The following is a 20,940-nucleotide window of genomic DNA, read 5'->3' as shown; positions in this document are numbered from 1 at the left end:
GATAGAAGAGAGACAAAGAGAAGAGAGAGAAAGTGAAAGAGAAAGTGAGAGAAAGAGAAAGAAAGAATGGAACATAGGGAAAGAGTGGATAAAGTCTATATATTTACAGTAGCGGTGCGTGGGTAAAATCACTGGGGAAGCCAAGCCCTCCACCCCAAAAAAAGCCATATTACAAACTATGTGTTGTGATATTTGCGTTGTTTGCTCTATTACCTGTTAGTACATATGCCTTGCCACCGTGATATATAAGTCGAAGGCTGAGACAATAAGAAGGTACACTGGTAGAATAAATTCAACCACACCTGTGTTTCATCACACAACCGGAGAGCAACATCTGTCTGGTGAAGTTCACAAAGCATATTGTGTGTAATAAACAGTTACATGACCTACAGAATGGTCAAGCAAGTTAATGTTTCCAACATTTCCGGACTACTAAATAACAATTAATTTAGAACCACGGAGAGTTAGGCTACCGCAAGTCAAAGAAAACAGATGCTGCCGCCACTATTACAGCACCATTTCAACTTTAACATTTCAACATCATCAAATCACCTCTGCAGAATACCGAACCACTAAAATATACCCAAAATGATTATTCCAATCTAAGCTCAATATGATGTGAATGTCCATGGTTCTGATTTCTGTGTGTGTGTGTGTGTGTGTGTGTGTGTGTGTGTGTGTGTGTGTGTGTGTGTGTGTGTGTGTGTGTGTGTGTGTGTGTGCATGCATTCGTGCAAGTAGAAAACATGTTGACTCACCCTACTTGTAGAGAAACACCAATGCCATCTTCCTCTCTTTGATATTGACAAAATGGTCTATGACTCTGTCATACAGTACACTCTTTTATTTTTTGTTGTCCTATAGGCTACCTGGCTAAAATGCTCAACACTGACTGGCTATTATTTTATACTTTTTATTTTCAAGTTAGGCCAAATGCTCGCTGGCTTCCCTTGCATTCAATGCTAGCTGTGTGTGGTAACAATGTCACTCTTTTTGACCAGACAGCATCAGATAGATGGCCTACACATAGAGAGACAGAGGGGCGCTGTATTACTCGGTCTGATACTTTCTTCGATGAGATACATTCAGCTTCTTGCAAATTTAAGGAAAATTATGAAACACAGAGAGACGAAAGATAAATGATTTTATATTTATTTTCTTTTTTTCTTGGTATACTGTATATTTTGGGGAAGCCTGGCTTCCCTTGGAATCCATTAATACACACCACTGTATATTTCTGTCCAATAGGCAGCCCAGTGTTCTGTCTGTCTATCTGTCTATCCACCCTCTGTACTGGCCTGAGATAAAACCACCCATTGAGAAGTCAGTTTACTGTGGTCATTAGATCATCTGGGGTCAGGGGTCAGAGGTGGGAGGGGTCTAAGAGCTCCTTGGTGGTCAGTTGCCTCACATCATCCACTAGTACCAACAACTTGTGCTGCTACACAATGTTCACACCAAATGTGCACCCAGTCCAATATAAATGTCAGTTCAGTATTAGGTTGTTCCAGGAAATGAGTGCATTTTGGGTCCCTTTGATATTTGAAGTAGAAATAGTGCACCAATATTGAATTATAAAAGCCTGTTTCATTGAATGAAGTGCCCTTTAATATAGACCACATAGAGAATTCAATCAATCAGATTTTTTATATCAATAAAGAATTGCTAAAGTCCCAAAATTCCACACATTGACATTTCCCTCCGTACACCCACCGTGACTTCTAGGAAGATTTTAACCCACTTAACCCTAACATTTCTCCAAGTTTTCACCATCATGGTAAAGGTCTAGTTATTTTGTTGCTTTGACAAAGTCATTTATGAAGATTATTATTCATTTAATGTGATTAGTTATTAATTTACCTCCGTACCTCATTTTAAGCTCAACACCGTTACGTGAACGGAACTCATGTTTTAATATGGTAAAACTATTCCTTTTGAAAAAAATGTTTTTTCTATGTGGGGTTCTAGTTTAGTTTTTCTATGTTTGGGTGTTTGGTATGATTAACAATTAGAGGCAGCTGGCCATCGTTGTCTCTAATTGGGGATCATACTTAAGTAGCATTTTTTCCACCTGTGGGTTATGGGATATTGTTTTGAGTTAGTGCACGTAGCAGTCACGATTCGTTTATTCATTTATTGTTTGTTTTGTATTTTGCCAAGTTTCACTTTATAATAAAGATGAGGAACGCTACTCACACTGCGCCTTGGTCCGTCTATACACATGAACGTGACAGAATATCCCATCAAACCAGGACCAAGCAGCATGCCCAGGAGGAGCAGGGATCCTGGGCCTGGGAGGAAAGCCAGGAGTGGAGGACATCCTGGACGTGGGACGAAATCATGGCAGGAGACAGAAGCCTGCCATGGAAGCAGGTGGAGGCAGCGAAGGAACAACAGCGACGACACCGGGGTTCGCAGCCACAGAGAAAGCCTGAAAAAGTTTTTTGCGGGGGGCACATGGAGTGGTCGGCGGAGCCGAGGAGTGAGTCAGAGACAGTCAGAGTTATTGGATAAATTGGAGGAGAGTGAATGGAGGGGTGAGTTAGAGACCTTCGAGGAGTTGTTTGATAAATTGGAGGAGAGTGAAGCGAGAGAGCTGTTGGTTTGGCGTAGTATGCACGGCATTCGCCCTGAGGAGCGTGTTAGCCGTCCGATGCCACCTGATTCAGCTCCCCGTACTCGTCCTGAGAAGTGTGTTAAAGTTCCGGTACAATTGATGCCGGCTATACACACCAGGTCTCCAGTACGTCTCCACAGCCCGGTACGTCCTGTGCCTGCTCCTCGCACTCTCCCTCAAGTGCGCCTTCCCAGTCAGGTGCATCCTGTGCCTGTTCCTCGCACTCTCCCTGAAGTGCGTGTTCCCAGTTCGGTACGTCCTGTGCCTGCTCCTCGCACTCTTCCTCAAGTGCGCCTTCCCAGTCCGGTACGTCCTGTGCCTGCTCCTCGCACTCTCCCTGAAGTGCGTGTCACCAGTCTGCTGCCACCAGGTCCGGAACCTCCGGCGACAGTTCCCAGGTCCGGAACCTCCGGCGACAGTTCGCAGGTCCGGAACCTCCTGAGATGGTCAACGGTTCAGGACCTCCAGCTTCTAGGCCAGAGTCTTCTTCTGCGTTGGTGCCCAGTCCAGGCACAGCGTCCAGTCCCGCTCCATGGCCGGAGCCTTCCCCTGTGCCGATGCCCAGTCTAAGCACGGCGTCCAGTCCAGCTCCAAGGCCAGAGTCTTCTTCTGCATTGGTGCCCAGTCCAGGCACAGTGTTCAGCCTGGGTCCATGGCTGGACCCGCAGGATGAGCGGGTTCTTCGTTCCGCACCAGAGCCGCAAGCAAAGCTGGCGAATCCGTGGGATGAGCAGGTTCTTCGTCCCGCACCAGAGCCGCCCCCGATGCTGGTGGATCTGTGGGATGAGCGAGTACTTCGCCCCGCATCAGAGCCGACACTAGACACCCCCCCCTAACCCTCCCTTTTTGTTTCAGGTTTTGCGGTCGGAGTCCGCACCTTTGGGGGGGGCTGTCACGTCCTGACCATAGAGAGCTCTTATTTTCTATGGTAAAGTAGGTCAGGGCGTGACTCAGGTTTTTTCTTGTTATTATTTTTTATGTGGGGTTCTAGTATAGTTTTTCTATGTTTGGGTGTTTGGTATGATTAACAATTAGAGGCAGCTGGCTATCGTTGTCTCTAATTGGGGATCATACTTAAGTAGCATTTTTTCCACCTGTGGGTTATGGGATATTGTTTTGAGTTAGTGCACGTAGCATCTCTGTAGTCACGGTTCGTTTATTCATTTATTGTTTTGTATTTTACTAAGTTTCACTTTATAATAAAGATGTGGAACGCTACTCACACTGCGCCTTGGTCCGTCTATACACACGCACGTGACAAAAAGGCACTTACTATAGTATTTTTTTTTTAATGGGTTGAACATGTGCTCTTTATGACAGAACGTTAAAATTAGGACAAATCAAATGTTTATTATTATAATTTCTTTTTACCAAATTACACTTCTCAAAGGGCACCGAATTGGTGGATCGACCCATTAGATAATGTTGGAGATATATTTGAAAATGAACCTGTAATCCTGATGTAAATGCTGATGGACATTCCACGCTTGATTTATACAAAGGAAATATATTGCTTTGTTTTTACAAGGATTAACATAATCCATGGTGTGTGTGTGTGTTTTTGGTTTTACTATACTTGTGGGGACCAGAAGTCCTCACAAAGATAGTAAAATAAGGTTGATTTGGAAAAGTGGTGACATTTCACCGGTCCCCACAAGGAAAAAGGGTATTTTAGGTTTAGGTTTGTCTTGCCCCTCAACGTGAGCAAGACAAAGGAGCTTATTGTAGACTACAGGAAACGAAGAGGCGAACGAGGGGGGAGAACAGGGGGGTGAACTAGCAAGTTAATATTTCCGACATTTTCGGACTACTAAACAACTATTGATTTAAAACCACAGAGCGTTACCGCAGAGCTGCCTCCACTATTCCAGCACCACCTCAACATTTCAACATCATCAAATCACCTCTGCTTAGTCTAATACAGTGACAACTAAAAGATACCAAAAACAATTTAGTCCAATCAACGTAAGCTAAATATGATGTGGATGTCCACGGTTTTGATGTGTGTTTGTGTTCATGCTACTAGAAAAAACATGTTGACAAACTCTACTTGTAGAGAAATTCCAATGCGATCCTCAAGTCCAAATCCTTATCTCCATTCATGGCTAATTTAGGAAAGGGACAATTTTAGCTAGCTAGCTAGCCACCGGAGGACAACAACACAATGAGATGCAACAATTCAAGTATTTTCTTTCAATGACGAATTTCTCTTGATGTGATAGGAGTGAAGCCAAATCCAAACTAGCTTCCCTTGACACTTTTTATCTTTGGTGCAGCAGGACCATTCACAGTTGAGCTCACTCAGTTTAGCTCAATGCTGATTGGCTACTATTTTATATTTTTTTTATCAAGGGAGGCCAAATGCTCGCTGGCTTCCCTTGCATTCAATGCTACAGGCTGCAACAACGGCATACTCTTTATGACCAGACAGCATCAGACAGATGGCCTACACATACAGAGACAGGGGAGAGCTGTTTTACTTGCTCGGCTGCTTTCTCTGGTGAGATACATTCAGCCTCTTGCGAATTTAAGGAAAATTACGAAAATACAGAGAGACAAAACATAAGAAGGAAGCCTGGCTTCCTTCGGCATCCATGAATGCACAGCACTGGTCAGCAGTGGCAATAAATCAATAAAACCAAAAGCTTACCTTGACTTGGAAAAGTTCCAGTGTTGGATAGCCATAGCCAGCTAGCTAACATAGCGTCCCTCTCTGTTTGAGCCAGGTGTTTGAGTAGGCTAAACTACTGTAGCAAACTGCATTTGCTAGCTAAGAAATTGAAAGTGAAAAAAATATACAACTACATATAGCTAGTTCTCTCTCTCGCTTTCTCTCTTGCTTCTCCTTCATTTCTGAAGAAATGAATTTGTTCAAAACTGTTCAACAATTGTATTTTTCTCTTTGAGTCAACTACTCACCACATTTTATGAACTGCACTGCAGTGCTAGCTAGCTGTAGCTTATGTATTCAGTACTAGATTCATTCTCTGATAATTTGATTGGGAGGACAACATCTCAGTTCATGCTGCAAGAGCATTGATAGTTTGGAGGACATTCTCCAGAAGTTGTCATAATTACTGTGTGAACAGAGGGGTGAAAGGGGGTTAGAACTACAAGCCTCCAAGGTTTTTTATTGAAGTCAATGTACCCAGAGGAGGACGGAAACTAGCTGTCCTCTGGCTACGCCATGGTGCTACCCTACAGAGTGCTGTTGAGGCTACGGTAGACCTTCATTGCAAAACAGTGTGTTTTAATCAATTATTTGGTGACGTGAATATATTTCATATTTCACTATTTTTGGCCCAAACACACCAACACAGTCGTGAAGAAGCCACGACAAAGCCTCTTCCACCTCAGAAGGCTGAAAAGATTTGTCATGGGCCCTCAGATCCTCAAAAAGTTCTACAGTTGCACCATAGAGAGCATCTTGACTTGCTGCATCACCGTCTGGTATGTCAACTGCTCGGCATCTGACCTCAAGGCACTACAGAGGGTAGTGGGCCGAATTCCCTGCCATCCAGCACCTCTATAACAGGCGGTGTCAGAGGAATGCCCTAAAATTGTCAGACTCCAGCCACCCAAGTCATAGACTGCTCTTTCTGCTACCGCACAGGAAGCGGTACCAATGCACCAAGTCTGTGACCAAAAGGCACCTGAACAGCTTCTACCCAAAGCCATAAGACTGCTGATCAGTTAATCAAATGGCTTCCCGGAATGTTTACATTGACCCCCTTTATTATTTAATTCTTTATCTGAATGTTTTGCACTAACTCCCTTGCACTGGCTCTATGCACAGTCACTTCTACCCACACACTCATACATACAGTACTACTCTGACACTCCAACACACACACACACACACACAAAACACACACACAGTCACACATATTGATGGCACACACTTTCACACGCTTCACATATGCTACTGCTACTCTGATTGCCTAGTCACTTTATATCCTGATTGCCTAGTCACTTTTACCCCTACTTACATGTACATACTGTATTACATCAACTACCTTAACAACCTCGTACCCCTGCACATTGACTTAGTACTGGTACTCCTTGTATATAGCCTCATTATTGTTTTTTTTCATTACTATTTCCTTTTTATTTAGCAAGCTGTTTTTAAACTGTATTGTTGGGAATGGGCTCATAAGTAAGCATTTCACTGTAAAGTCTATACCTGTTGTATTCGGCGCATGTGACCAAAGACATTAGATTTTATTTTATTTTAGTGTTAGGGTTACAATTAGGGTTAGTATTAGAATTAGGGTGAGTAGTTAGGGCTTTGAATGGGAATCAATTGTTTGGTCCCACATGGATAGTAAAACAAGCTTGTGTGTGTGTCTCTGCGTGCGTAGGTGTGTTTGTGTGTGTGTATGTGCAAGTGTGTGTACAGATGCAATTCAGGAACTTGTAGAGTATTTGATTTTTAATAAGGTTTCTGAAGATTGTAATTTCCCGACTTGATTTTCCCTAAAAACAAAATGTCCATTAATTATAATCCACATCATAATTCAAATTTTCTGATGCTGCAGGATTTTTTCTGCTGTGTCAAACATGCTCAAATTAAGATCCTACATCTGTATATGTTCCTTCATGTGTACGTGTGCTAGCTCTGATGCTTGTTCTGAACTTCAAGCACATACTGAAACACATACATGGTCAACATTGACTACTGGTCGCTCTGAACAGAGAGAGAGTGGCTGATCAGTATGTGAGAAAACAGGGGGAGAGCAGGGTGGAGTGATAGAGAGGTGAACGTGGGGAAATTAAGTTCAATTGGTGTAAACAGGGTCTAGGTGCAACCGATGGAGCAGGCTCATTGTTAAAGAGGTTCTGTATTCATAATTCTCTGTGTGAAATATTGGCTGGCAACATCTGTCATGCTTTGTGTATTTAAATATGACATGGCATAATAAGTCTGAATACAGGCTACTGTACATCTATGAGAGTCTGTCTGTCTGTCTGTCTGTCTGTCTGTCTGTCTGTCTGTCTGTCTGTCTGTCTGTCTGTCTGTCTGTCTGTCTGTCTGTCTGTCGTTGGGAGGGATAAAGCAGTATTAACCAGCTGATCAGAGCTCAGTGTCTGAATCGTTGCATTTACACACTAATCCTGACAGAGGAAAGAGGGGTATGGGAGGAAACTCCTCATCCCCTCTCATGGACTACACCGCACTATGTTACATACTTACTCATTGTGCAATAATACAGCTTTGCACAATCCTCATCTCACACACACACACACACACACACACACACACACACACACACTTCACATATTTGTTCACCACAACAACAAAAAGCTTGAAAATAGACAGTATGACAAAGCCTGCAGATTAAGCCATTATGACTACACATTATGAGTTCAAACTGGTCAACATCTAAACATCCCTAACAGTTACAGGATTATACAGTCTTTCAAAATGTACTATAACCTAAAGTAGCATCACTGACCTTTTCTCACTGCCAAACTTGAGAAAATGCATTGCCAATACAATGTCTGATCAGTTCTCATATCGCCCATGTAGTGTATAGCTGAGAGCTACAATAATAGAGTCACAGTGCCACCTAGCATGAGACTGCAGTCCTACAGTATTTTTACGGGGTACAGTGCGTAGACCAGAGCTGAGGCTGTTCATCAGTCCCGCCACAAGATGGCCTTAGGAGTGTAAAATGCATGGTGTTACTGGTGATGTGAAAGAGAGATTTCTGACTGTGGAGACTCTCCTTGCATGAGGAAATGTTTCCTTTAAATGACATCATTCAGATTAATGATGAAATTGGGACAATAAGACAACATGATATGGTTCTAACATTTAATAATCAATGTGATAAGACTATTTTAATCTAATGTGGTAGCCTAAGTGCAATGACCTTGGTTTGCACTAGGAAATAGGAGTTCCTTTTTATTGTCCATCAAACGTTGATCTATCACACATGTCAAACTCATTCCACGGAGATCTTGATTGATGAATTAAGGTCACTGATTAGCAAGGAACTCCTCTCACCTGGTTGTCTTGGTCTTAATTGAAAGGCAAACCAAAAACCAGCAGACACTAATAATCATGGCATGAGTTTGACACCCCTGATATAACATGACAATTCTTTCAGACAGAACACAGCACAGCAGGACAACATGAAGAGACGTACTGCAGACCCACTAAGCATGTACCAATGCCAGCGTCTTTTGGACGTCTTTTTTTGGTCCTGTCTGAACCGGTTCTACTTTGGGGTATTTTGTTGCTGTGGTCTGAACCGGTTCTACTTTGGGGTATTTTGTTGGTGTGGTCTGAACCGGTTCTACTTTGGGGTATTTTGTTGGTGTAGTCTGAACCGGTTCTACTTTGGGGTATTTTGTTGGTGTGGTCTGAACCGGTTCTACTTTGGTGTATTTTGTTGGTGTGGTCTGAACCGGTTCTACTTTGGGGTATTTTGTTGGTGTGGTCTGAACCGGTTCTACTTTGGGGTATTTTGTTGGTGTGGTCTGAACCGGTTCTACTTTGGTGTATTTTGTTGGTGTGGTCTGAACCGGTTCTACTTTGGGGTATTTTGTTGGTGTGGTCTGAACCGGTTCTACTTTGGGGTATTTTGTTGGTGTGGTCTGAACCGGTTCTACTTTGGTGTATTTTGTTGGTGTGGTCTGAACCGGTTCTACTTTGGGGTATTTTGTTGGTGTAGTCTGAACCGGTTCTACTTTGGGGTATTTTGTTGGTGTGGTCTGAACCGGTTCTACTTTGGTGTATTTTGTTGGTGTGGTCTGAACCGGTTCTACTTTGGGGTATTTTGTTGGTGTGGTCTGAACCGGTTCTACTTTGGGGTATTTTGTTGGTGTAGTCTGAACCGGTTCTACTTTGGGGTATTTTGTTGGTGTGGTCTGAACCGGTTCTACTTTGGTGTATTTTGTTGGTGTGGTCTGAACCGGTTCTACTTTGGTGTATTTTGTTGGTGTGATCTGAACCGGTTCTACTTTGGGGTATTTTGTTGGTGTCGTCTGAAACGGCCTTGATTTCAACATACACGGACATGCAAGTTTTTAACCAATCATCGACATCTATGTCTGGTTCAGATTTGGTCTGGTCTGGAATGGAGATCTATGTTTCACAAGTTTGGACAGCACATTACAGCACAGTACAGTACAGTAGAGCACAGCAGCATACAGTACATTACAGAACAGTACAGTTAAGAAAAGTAGAGTAGAGTCCAATACAATACAGTAGAGTACAGTAAAGTAGAGTACAGAACAGTAGAGTATAGTTCAGTAGAGTACAGAACAGTATAGTACAGTATAATGTAGTGTATTACACCCTACTTTACTCTAATGCACTCTACTCTACTGAACTAAACTGTAATGCACGCAACTGAATTAAACTGTACTATACTGAATTAAACTCTACTGTAGTGTACTGTAATCTAATTTATAAAACTCTACTGCCCTGTTCCATACCGTATCATACCATACTCTACTGTACTCTACTGTCCTCTACTGTACTGAACTGTACCATACTGTACTGTGCTGTTCAAATGTCTATGATTCGTTCAGATTTTAGTAGAATAATACCCAGCATGCTTTGTGTTTGTTTTAGCATTTACATTTTTGTCATTCAACAGACGCTTTTATCTAGAGCAATTTACAGTTAGTGCATTCAACTAAGGTAGATAAACAACAACATATCACAGTCATAGCAAGAAATATTATATTTCTGTAAGCTTTAATGAGAATGTTGTTGTAGTTGAAGTGGTGTGTTGTTTATCGGTACCAGTTTTAAAACTTTTACAAAAGTGACAGATGCAAGTGCATGTGACAGATGGAAGCAATAATAAACATTTTGCAATCTTCAGTTCGCTCCTCTTTGCAATAGTAAATGGATCAAGAGATTATTATTGTGATATAATGCTTACTTCATTGAGAATGTATGTGCAGTTGAAACTTGGCCATAGAATCAATGACCCACAAATATGTATTTTAAACTACGCATTTTAAACTTCCATTCAGAACTGAAAATGAGCCCAACGTGAACATCTGGAAAATATGTCTTTTAAATGTCTTTTCAACATCATTTTTCTTACTGGTGATTCATATTCACAACCACTTTCAAAGTTCTTCTACTGTGACCATGAGGAGTGAAAACAGTGGGAGTAGAGAGAGGGGGAACAGAGGAAGGAGTAAGAGGGAATCTCAGAATCTCATCTATTAGACATAAGACTACCATATGGTCTCTACTGTAGGAGTGGCGCAGCTAATCCATTTGCATGTAGACTCAGTGAATAAGTGAGCTTCTTCTCATATGAAATAATTAGGCTAATGAAGCTAGCAGGGGAATTGGTTCTGTCAGAAATCGCTATCGTCAGAATCTATAATTAATTACCATCGTCAGACAAGAAAAACGATGTGTCAAGAAATCACACTGGTTACATCTTCAAAGGAAACGTTAAAAGAAAACCGAGAGAGAATATGGTATATGTATCCTCCAGGACAAGTTTCTATGCTTTACAGTTTACACAGAAATCGATTCCTGTTTAAAATAGACTGTATAAATAATCAAATCAAATCACATGTTATTGGTCACATGCACGTGTTTAGCAGATGTTACTGCAGGTGTAGCGAAATGCTTGTGTTTCTGGCTCCGACAGTGCAGTAATTTCTAACAAGTAACATCTAACAATTTCACAACATATACCCAATACACACAAATCTAAGTTAAGAAATGGAGTTAAGAATATATAAATATATGGACGAGCGATGTCAGAGCGGCATAGACTAAGGTACAGTAGAATAGTATAGAATACAGTATATAAACTACCGTTCAAAAGTTTGCGGTCACTTAGAAATGTCCTTGTTTTTGAAAGAAAAACACATTTTTTGTCCATTAAAATAACACCAAATTGATCAGAAATACAGTGCAGACATTGTTAATGTTGTAAATGACTATTGTAGCTGGAAACGGCCGATTTTTTATGGAATATCTACATTTCTAAGAGAGGCCAAACTTTGAACGGTAGTGTACATATGAGATGGGTAATGCAAAATATGTAAACATTATTAAAGTGACTAGTGTTCCATTTATTAAAGTGGCCAATGATTTCAAGTCTATGTATATAGGCCTCTAATGGGCTAGTGATGGCTATTTAACAGTCTGATGGCCTTGAGATAGAAGCTGTTTCTCAGTCTCTCAGTCCCAGCTTTGATGCACCTGTACTAAACCTTAACTTCTGGATGGTAGCGGGGTGAACAGGCAGTGGCTCGGGTGGTTGTTGTCCTTGATGATCTTTTTGGCCTTCCTGTGACATCAGGTGCTGTAGGTGTCCTTGGGGGCAGGTAGTTTGCCGCCGGTGATGCATTGGGCAGACTGCACCACCCTCTGGAGAACCCTGCGGTTGCGAGCGGTGCAATTGCCATACCAAGCGGTGATACAGTCAGACAGGATACTCTCAATTGTGCATCTGTAAAAGTTTGTGAGGGTTTTAGGTGCCAAGCCAAATTTCTTCAGCCTCGGCACTGAATGTATAATTTTTGCAAAACCAAAGCTTAAATTTCATAATAAAAAGTGCTAAGACCTCCTGAACATGTTTTGGACAAAATATTGGATTACATAGACCACCAAACTTGTTTTCCTACATGTATGGTCATTTCCTGCTATAAGGATTGCACTTTAAAACTTCAGTTACCAATTTCATTACAAAGAGAAGAGAAGGCTACTTTCAAAATGGAAGAAATAACCATCTTGTGCCTTTGGCATGCTGGTACATATAAAAGACATATGTTAAGGAACAGATATAGATCAGAGTCATGGAAAACTAAGACGTCCTTCGTTAAGTTGCCATATTTAATGGCCCCCACTGTTCTTGTAAACATTTTATTAGAGACAGGCAGCGGACAAGAGAGCTGTGTGGGCTAGAGAGGAAGGGGAGGGAGAGATAGAGAGTGTGTGCCCCTGTAACTCTATCCTAACGCTCTCCCACGGTGTAATGTACTGTTCCAGTTTGATGGCCTTCCTTACTGTCCCGCAACCCTACCCCTCCATGGAAGGAGGCCAGAGTCTGGCCCAGGGGTGAGGGGGAATGTTATATGTGTGTGTGACTTATGTGTGCCTCCGAATAAAAATGTGTGTCCATAGGTAAGGATAATCTTTGCAGTGGACAGCTGTCTGAACATAGGAGTTTACATGGACATTCTCCTGCTCAGTATTGACACTGTGCCAAGCCTAACAGGACAGACACAGTACAGCTTTTACTGCTTCCATCAAACACTCAGACATAATCCTGGACTATACATGTACATAAATACCCCATTACTTAATACTAAGTAATTTCTATAGGCAACTAAATAACTAACAATACAAATAATACTAACACCCATACTGTCACTCCCTGATCTGTTTCACCTGTCCTTGTGCTTTTCTCCACCCCCTCCAGGTGTCGCTCATCATCCCCGGTGTATATATCCCTGTGTTTTCTGTCTCTCTGTGCCAGTTTGTCTTGTTTGCCAAGTCAACCAATGTTTATCTCCTAGCTCCTATTTTTTCACAGTCTCTGTTTTTCCTAATCCTCCTGGTTTTGACCCTTGCCTGTTCTGACACCGAACCAGCCTGCCTGACCATTCTTCCTGCCCTGACCTCGAGCCTTTCTAACGCCTTGTACTGTTTGGACTCGGACCTGGTTACTGAACCCCTGCCTGTCCTGACCTCGAGACTGTCTAACGCCCTGTACTGTTTGGACTCTGACTTGGTTGATGAACTCTTGCCTGTCCCCGACCTGCCTTTTGCCTACCCCTTGTGGTATAATAAATATCAGAGCTCAACCATCTGCCTCCTGTGTCTGCATATGGGTCTCGCCTTGTGCCCTTATAGTACGAACTGGCCATGACAGACCCAGCAGACTTGGACCAGCTCCGTCACGTTGTCTCCCTGCAGGGAGCCACCATTGGGAGGCATGAGGAGCTACTGCGAGACCTTTTGGAAGGGCTTCGTTCCCTGATGGAACGCCAAGACCAAGGGTTCAAGACTATAATGGAGCAAATCAGTGAATTAGCTCATGGGCAGCACGCCACATCTGAGACCTCCCAACCACTCAGTAACCTTCCTACTAGTGGTGGACTGGTTCAACCTACCCCGGCTCCCCGAGAACCCCGTTTTCCTCCTCCGGAGCGTGATACAGGCGATTCTGGTACCTGCCGGGCGTTCCTTTCCCAGTGCTCTCTCATTTTCGAACTTCAGCCCTCTTCGTTCCCGTCGGACCAATCGAAGATAGCGTATTAAATTACGCTAATATCCGGAAGGGCGCTCTCCTGTGCGACGGCTGTGTGGGAGCAGCAATCCGCTGTGTACCATAGCCTGGAGGAATTTATGACAGAGGTGAGGAAGGTTTTTGATTCTCCGGTGCCTGGGAGAGAGGCAGCTCGAAAACTACTGCAGGTACATCAGAACTCCCGTAGTGTGGCAGACTACGCAGTAGAGTCTAACGCCCTGTACTGTTTGGACTCTGACCTGGTTGATGAACTCTCACCTGTACCCGACCTGCCTTTTGCCTACCCCTTGTGTTATAATAAATACCAGAGCTCAACCATCTGCCTGCTGTGTCTGCATATGGGTCTCGCCTTGTGCCCTTATACATACATACATACAGTACATACATACAGACAGTACATGCACGATTCATTCTTGAACTCAACTCAAAACTCAAAAGTACTACCTCACTGGTCACACACTGGTTGAATCAACATTGATTCCACGCCATTTAAATGAAATTACGTTGAACCAATATGGAATAGACATTTAATTGTTACCTGTGCCCAGTGGGACTATTCTGATATATTTAGGGAAGGTTTTTCGGGACACAGTTTAATCCTAGTCCTGAGGTAAAAAGCTATTTCAAAGGAGATTTTCCACTAAGCAGAAATGTTAGTCTAGGACTAGGCCTAATCTGTATCCGGGAAACTGGCCCCCAATGTCTAATATGTCACTTAAACATCTTATAATAAATAACAAGATATTCAATACCCAGTTATCTAATGCCAGTCAATCCACATGTTATTTCACTGGCAAGGTAAAAGACACTGAAGGGTAGAGGGGAAGAACTGACTTCTAAGGTCATTTAGCACATTAGAATTAGATTGACATTTACTCGACATTACACCTTACGTCAATCTCACTCCCTCCCCTCACTCCTCCAGCCACCTCCACCCCCACCTCCCTTACCTCTCTTATATGACACCCTGCAAGCACATTTGCCGATATCGGATCTACATTTCCTGTAAAACTACTGTCAGTGCAGTAGCAGGAGTTAACTTTTTAGGGACCAGGAGTCCCGTGTGTGTCTCCATGTCAGCGTATCATACCATATGACATAAGCTAATAAAAAATTCAGGTGATCCAGTAATATTACAGTAACTCTACCCTTTAGATAAATGAACTACAACTCAAAAAGAGTCAACAAAAGGATCAGCATATATTATGAGCAGATCAGAGTGTGAAAGTGTGAGAGTGTCAAAAATACTCTTCCGTGGTCTGCTTAGGTCTAAGGTAGTGGGGGCAAGGAATTGGTAAGGGAGTTGGTAAGCTTAGATGGCAAGTGGAAAGGAATTGGTAAGGGAGTTGGTAAGCTTAGATGGCAAGTGGAAAGGAATTGGTAAGGGAGTTGGTAAGCTTAGATGGCAAGTGGAAAGGAATTGGTAAGGGAGTTGGTAAGCTTAGATGGCAAGTGGAAAGGAATTGGTAAGGGAGTTGGTAAGCTTAGATGGCAAGTGGAAAGGAATTGGTAAGGGAGTTGGTAAGCTTAGATGGCAAGTGGAAAGGAATTGGTAAGGGAGTTGGTAAGCTTAGATGGCAAGTGGAAAGGAATTGGTAAGGGAGTTGGTAAGCTTAGATGGCAAGTGGAAAGGAAAGACATTGAGATGGATTGGTATTTGCATTGCCTGTTCTCTCTTCATGGTGTTCCATGAATTATAGTGACGATGGATGTGAGTAAACTCTAGTTCTGTAGCACAGGCTGTGATGGAGCCACAGCCATTCACATCTAGTGTGGCTGACACAGGAGCTCATTGGATACGCAGTTAAAACCAGTGTTTCAAACAAAACAAACTTTCCCTGTGTTATGATTTCATCTGCCAATCTCACTTCCCTCACTCCCTCAACAGTCTCTCTGTTTCTATTCCCCAGTCCTCTCTCTCTCTCTCCTCCTCTCTCCTTTGAATTTCATTTTCCATCCTTCATTCTGTGCCTGCTCCCTCCTTCTCGCTCTATCCTCCGCCCTCACAGTTGTCCTCACATATTAAGTTCCATGTCTTAACAAGCAGAATTAGCTGCTGGAATTTTGTGCACTTGTTCCGTTCTCTCTACGGGGGTGTAAAAGCAAGGAAGGGTTGAAGAAGAAAGAGTGGGAGAAAAAGAGAGCAATATAAAAGGAAATGAAGAGTAAAAGAAAAGGTGAGTGAGCGAGTTATGGCAAGACGAGAGAAAAGTGGAGAGAAAACTGGTGTTGGATCTCTGCTTTACGGTGGGCACGTGACTGGGTGCCCACGTCTCTCTCTCATCTCTCTCTCTCTCTCACTCACTCACTTTCTCAGTTTGTGTTTTTGCGTTTGCTCTCTGTAGTATTTTGATTGGCACGTTTTCTTCATGTAATTCTAAAGGATCTGCTCTCATCCCTCTGTGTACAAAAGGACATATAGTGTTTTCTCTCCTCATTTATACTGGTTGATACATATTTCTTCTGGGAAATCTGTACAACTTTCAAGTTCTGTATCCATTCAACGGAAGAGGAGAGGAGCTGCCAATGTGGGGCTCAGGTAAGGACACTTAAAAAGGGTCAATATTGTCATAGAAAATATCCCAATGTGTCACAACACATGCTAATATCTGTGTCATAACATTGCCATAAGTCATGACAAGATTTGACGCATGCTATAAAGTTTTGAGACATGTTTATGACATCGTAATGAAGTGATTATGGTGAAGATTTAAAGTAAAATGTTACCTAAGAATGTTTATGATGCCACATTTTCTAACCTCTGTTACACTGTTGAGCCCTGTTACAAGCAATTCCAAGTGAGGTAACTCTTTTGAGTACTATGGTTAGATTGCTGTAATGTTGGCTGTTCTGACTATCAATTGAAATAACTGCAATACTACATTCACCACAACACTGTTGTTTGTCAATACTACATTACTGTTGTTTGTCAATACTACATTCACCACAACACTGTTGTTTGTCAATACTACATTACTGTTGTTTGTCAATACTACATTCACCACAACACTGTTGTTTGTCAATACTACATTTACCACAATACCAACAACTATTTGTCAATACTACATTTACCACAATACAGACAATTATTTGTCAGTACTACATTCATCACAAGAATGACACTTAGCAACAGGGTGATTCATTTACATTATAGCAGACACTCTTATCCAGAGTGACTTACAGTAGTGAGTGAATACATTTTCATACTTTTTTCCCGTACTGGTCCATCATGGGAATCAAACCCACAACCTTGGCATTGCAAGCACCATTCTCTACCAATTGAGCCACATGCTACCTCGCCATGAAGGCCTCAAAATATTTTTTGTATCTCAGATTGTTCTGACAAATTTCACATAAAAGCCATTTTTGAGAAAATCATGATGAAAGTGGCCATTTTAGGCCCTTTTTAGACCTATACATGCCTCTTGTAAGACCCTATGATCTGTGAACAGTACATGATACAGACAACATCTTGATGTCATCATACTTCTTATAGTGTGCTCTAACACATGGAGTTAGTCTAGATTCTGAAAAACAAATGAAGACTACATATTATTCTATGGGACAAAGTATAAATGTTTTTGAGAAAGATTTTACTGAGTATATGTTTTTATTGGTTTCTTTTCATTTTGAAAAGAGATGAAAACGTAATGAATTGAAGGTTATTTGCTGGTGTAAAAATAGAAATTAGATTTGGGGTGGGGTTGGGTAATGAGAAATTCTTGAAAAATAAATGTGGTCTCCACAAATTCTGTTGGGTCACAGTGTCACAGTGACTTCCGGTTTGAGTAACGACTAGAAAATCCCTTTAAGTAAGTGTACTCAGATACATGAATTGCAATTGGTTTCTTCAAAATGTTGAATAATGACAGCATATTGGGGTTTATACTGTGTAAGAGTTTGTTTGTGTGTGTGTGTGTGTGTGTGCGCGTGTGTGTGTGTGTGTGTGTGTGTGTGCGTGTGTATGTGTGTGTGTGTGTGTGTGTGCATGCTTGTTTGTGTTTGATTTCTGAGAATGTCGATCTTTCATGAAACAAAAGCAACCCTGTATGGCTGAACCTTCCCATTACACCTACCTGCACTCTGACCTTTCCCTAGCAGTCTCTACATTCATCACCACAGTGAGATAAGGAGTGCAGGGAGGAAAGTAAAGAGAGGGGAATGAAAAGGAGGACAGTGATGCCACTGTTTTGGATAGACCACCTTATAGTCCTAAGAAACACATCCCTTAATAACAAGTCACAGAGAAGAGGATTCTGTGGTTGACAGGGATATGACTAAAACATATGGAGAGGGATTAACGGGAGAGAGAATTTGAGAGAAAGAGAGATTATGACCACAATTAGATGTACAGGACCCACTGCCCCAATCCCCCCTTCCCCAATACACGTGTCAATATGGGACTATAGATTATGCCTTCCTGTGTTATACTTATGCTAAAACATTTATTCTATTCTACTGAGCCATTTACTTTATGTTCGTATTCTTAACTTGTGTTATTTCTTATTGCTGTTGCATTGTGGAGAAGGAACCTGGAAATAAGCATTTGGTTGGATAATGTATACCATGGGTATCCCGTACATACCACTAATAAAATCTGAAACTTTAAGAGGATGAATGGCAGTGAGAAAGAGATGTGTAGATGGTAGAACATGTAATAGTGCGTAGCCTGATTCACAGCAAAGTAGGAGAACCTACTGTAAAATCAAGCCACACAATATCACAATGTTGTGGCCTTACCAACACTATCTACACTATATACTATGAATACATTAGCTGTAGTATTGTTCCCGTTTGGTGTTATCTACACAGCAGGTCTGAGAGCACTGTTCAAGGAGACATAACGTGTCTGTGTGAAAGCAGACATTACAGTGGGGGTTGAATGAGAGGGAACAGTAGATGTACTGTACAGTATGAAAAGCAACTTATCATTTTCACATAAACTGATGGCATTCTTAGAGGGTCAGAAGTTCAAAGGCATCGCTATGATTGACTTACTTTGCATTAGCACACTTTGGTCTGGCTCAGACCGGTTAAAAGACATGTTGTGGGGGCGTTGTGCCGTAGGCTCTCACTGGAATTGCAAGTTTTTAGTTGTCAGGTGAGGTCTTGACTAAGCCTAGGTCGGCTTCTGAACCAACTCTTAACGATCAGGGTTAAAATTCGAGTTAGCTTGTTGTAACGGCTGTCTTCGTCGTCAGATGAAACAGAGAAGTCATCGTTGGAAAAGGTGGACCAATACGCAGCGGAGTGAGTGTTCATATTCAATATTTCATTAATAGAAACACTTTAAACAAAACACGAAAATGAACGACAGCCTACAGTTCTGCTAGGTACAAAACGAACAAAATACAATTACCCACAAAACCCAAAGGAAAAACATGCTCCTTATGTGTGACTCCCAATCAACAACAACGAACTTCAGCTGTGCCTGATTGGGAGCCACACACGGCCCAAAACAAAGAAATACAAAAAACCTTGAAAAAGAACATAGAACGCCCACCCAATATAACACCCTGGCCTAACCAAAATAAAGAACAAAAACCCCTCTCCATGGCCAGGGCGTTACACTTGTTGACATAGTTATGGTTTTCATACTGCATTCGAAGAGAGGGATATGGTGAGAGGAGAGAGGGGTATGGTGAGAGGAGAGAGAGATATGGTGAGAGGAGAGAGTGATATGGTGAGAGGAGAGAGAGATATGGTGAGAGGAGAGAGAGATATGGTGAGAGGAGAGAGAGATATTATTATTTTACCACTGAACTTCTAGTATGTGAATTTACTACAGATAAAGCATTACAATCATAATTATATGTTGACCATGATACCCCCCTGCCACAGCAATAACCTGCTGCCAAAGAGAAGAATCTCTGTACTCCCCCAGGTTTTGATACCAGCTGATGCAAATAGTGCACAGAGATGAGGGCTTTCATTCACTCCTGCTCAGACTCTGTTTCTGATATTCCGTTCATACCACACACACACACACACACACACACACACACACACACACACACACACACACACATACACGCTACTCCCTCCTTTCCCTGGTGTGTCACCCGAGCCCAGAGGTCTGGTTTCAGGCTCTCATGGTGACATCCATTAAAGTTGTGCAGTGTCTGCCCATTGGCTCAGAGACACAGAGACAGCCCCATTAGCACCTGGACCATTGGCCACAACAACAGCCCTACCTGCATTATTCACACTGACTCTGCTAATGAGGAAACCATATAGCCTTCACACACACACACACACACACACACACACACACACACACACACACACACACACACACACACACACACACGCACGCACGCACGCACGCATGCACACACACGCACACGCACACGCACACACACACACACACACACACACGCACACACACACACACACACACGCACACACATACACACTCCGGCCAAGAGGACCAATCCTACACTATAAATAGATACTTTGTACCCATGCCCAGCTACAGAAAAAATGGTTTTACTGATGCCTTTTAGCCACATCAAAGTGAGAAATGGTCTGAGTCAGGGATGGACTACTCCATGCTGAATCACAATAGGGATCTGAGGGCAGATTCATGAGGGATTTGGAAACATTGTCTGTTAGTGTAAATGGTTGATTGAAGACAATGGCCATGTATTACAATGCTGTGCATGTAATCAGCTGGATGACGGCAGGACATTGATGTCAGTATTTCCCATATGTTTCTAATTTATGTATTTTTTCAACACCTCTGCCTGTGACACCACTGTCAACCTTATCATTTTCTTTTTCTTTTTCTAAAAACAGTCAATCTCTTCCTTCATCCTGCCATGTCACTCAATCTTTATCCTTCCCTCCACCTCATCCCTTCATCGTTGGTCAGTTTGCATGTATCTCACTAATATCCACGAATACACACAGTACCCACTAATACACACAGTACCCACTAATACACACAGTACCCACTAATACACACAGTACCCAGTAATACACACAGTACCGATAAATACACACAGTACCCACTAATACACACAGTACCCACTAATACACACAGTACACACTAATACACACAGTACACACAAATAC

The sequence above is a fragment of the Salmo trutta genome, chromosome 16 (assembly GCF_901001165.1).
Source record: "Salmo trutta chromosome 16, fSalTru1.1, whole genome shotgun sequence".
Lineage (NCBI taxonomy): Eukaryota > Metazoa > Chordata > Actinopteri > Salmoniformes > Salmonidae > Salmo > Salmo trutta.
This window is presented reverse-complemented; position numbering follows the sequence as displayed.